A 2,500-nucleotide genomic window follows, 5' to 3' on the forward strand; every position below is an offset into this window, starting at 1 on the left:
CAGGTACGTCTTGCTACTTCTACTTATACTTAGGTCACAATACACATACATGTACAAGCATATATATATATATACACACCCCTCTGGGTTTTCTTATATTTTCTTTCTAGTTCTTGTTCTTGTTTATTTCCTCTTACCTCCATGGGGAAGTGGAACAGAATTCTTCCTCTGTAGACCATGCGTGTTGTAAGAGGCGACTAAAATGCCGGGAACAAGGGGCTAGTAACCCCTTCTCCTGTATATATTACTAAATGTAAAAGGAGAAACTTTTGTATTTCCTTTTGGGCCACCCCGCCTCGGTGGGATACGGCTGGTGTGTTATCCTATTTCACTCTTTACAAAAGCCAGCTCTATCTACAGTACAGGAGAGCCCCACTTATACAGCAGGCTAGGTTCCTGGTTACTGTAGAGCCCCACTTATACAACAAGTTACATTCCAGGCTGCTATAGGGCCCAGCTTAGCCAGCAGGTTAGGTTCCAGGCTACTGCCGTAAAGGGAAAATCACTGTAAAGTGAATCGTAGCTTTTTTTTACTTTCAAATGCATATAAAAGCCTAATAACATGTTTACACTATCAAACATTAAGTGAGCAATAGAGCTAGGCCTAAAAACAATGCATATACAGCACACACATTACTTATCTTAAAATATTTTTGTCCTCAGCATATAGTGTGGGGTGAATATATTGTAGGAAGTCTCAATAAATGAAGAATGGCTAGAACTGAAAACCGCTGTAAAGTGAAGCGCTGTTAAGTGCTGTAAAGTGAAGCGCTGTTAAGTGCTGTAAAGTGAAGTGCTGTTAAGTGGGGGGGGGCCTCCTGTATACCACCCATAACAGTCAACTAGGACCTAGGAACCCATTTACTAAATAGGGAAAGTAGGTGAAAAAAGCGTTGTTAGTATGTCTCGCCCTGCTCAGAGCCAAACTCGGGTCCCATTGGGTATGAGCAGGATCGAGTACCCGGGTCTCTCTGGGCATGTGGCTCAACCGTGCTACCACCGACCATCACATCGCTTAGGTTTAGCCCTACAGAAACTACACATAAACACTACTGCAACACTACAAAAGTACTACTGCAACACTACAAAAATACTACTGCAACACTACATAAATACCACTGCAACACTATATAAATACACTGCAACACTACAAAAATACCACTGCAACAATACAGAAACACTACTGCAACACTACAAAAATGTCAATACATGATAAAACTCTCTTGGATGGATGAGAAAGTGTGTTTCTGGGGAAGTGTTTCTGGTGATGTTTCACCCGTGATGGAGGAAACGTCTCAATACAGAAATGTAGTGACTTTCTCACTACCTGGTGACTTACACCAGCATTTAAAGCACCAGTATTCTCATACATGGTTACTGGCAGGTCACCTTCAACACCAGGACACCGCTCTACAGCACTACATCTCTTTAATACAAAGGTCACGGGTCACCTGTGAGTCACAGGGGTCACCAGTGAGTTACAGGGACACCTATGGTGGGCCACAGGTCACTTGTGTAAGTCACAGGTCACCTGTGACTTTCATATACTGTAATTACAAATATGTGACTGCCACCTTTTGTGACAGGTTAGAATGTTACTTGACTTTATAAGCAGGTACCTATAATGTTAACATAAGCAGGTACCTATAATGTTAACATAAGCAAGTACCTATAATGTTAGCATAAGTAGGTACCTATAATGTTAACATAAGCAGGTACCTATAATGTTAACATAAGTAGGTACCTATAATGTTAACATAAGCAGGTACCTATAATGTTAACATAAGCAAGTACCTATAATGTTAACATAAGCAGTTACCTTCAACGTGAACATAAGCAGGTACCTATAATGTTACCTACACAATAAGCAGGTATCTATAACATCACAAAGAGAGAAAAAAAAAGAAAAATGAAAGAGAGAGAGCCAGAGCAGACTTACTCATGCTAGCAAAGTGAGCGTGGACTTACTCATGCTAGCAAAGTGAGTGTGGACTTACTCATGCTAGCAAAGTGAGAGTGTGGACTTACTCATCCTAGCAGAGTGAGAGTGTGGACTTACTCATGCTAGCAAAGTGTGTGGACTTACTCATGCTGGCAAAGTGAGTGTGGACTTACTCATGCTAGCAGAGTGTGGACTTACTCATGCTAGCAAAGTGAGAGTGTGGACTTACTCATGCTAGCAAAGTGAGTGTGGACTTACTCATGCTAGCAGTGTGTGGACTTACTCATGCCAGCAGAGTGAGTGTGGACTTACTCATGCTAGCAGAGTGTGGACTTACTCATGCTAGCAAAGTGAGAGTGTGGACTTACTCATGCTAGCAAAGTGAGAGTGTGGACTTACTCATGCTAGCAAAGTGAGTGTGGACTTACTCATGCTAGCAAAGTGAGAGTGTGAACTTACTCATGCTAGCAGTGTGTGGACTTACTCATGCTAGCAGTGTGTGGACTTACTCATGCTAGCAAAGTGAGTGTGGACTTACTCATGCTAGCAAAGTGAGAG

At 42.0% G+C, this 2,500-nt stretch overlaps 1 protein-coding gene across 1 annotated transcript in view; it reads right to left on the minus strand.

Annotated features, from left to right (window-relative positions):
* MAPk-Ak2 (MAP kinase-activated protein kinase 2) overlaps nucleotides 1-2,500 on the minus strand; it is a 30,060-nt gene that overhangs the window by 13,801 nt on the left and 13,759 nt on the right. The gene's annotated exons all lie outside the window — the stretch shown is intronic.

The sequence above is a fragment of the Cherax quadricarinatus genome, unplaced genomic scaffold (assembly GCF_038502225.1).
Source record: "Cherax quadricarinatus isolate ZL_2023a unplaced genomic scaffold, ASM3850222v1 Contig75, whole genome shotgun sequence".
Lineage (NCBI taxonomy): Eukaryota > Metazoa > Arthropoda > Malacostraca > Decapoda > Parastacidae > Cherax > Cherax quadricarinatus.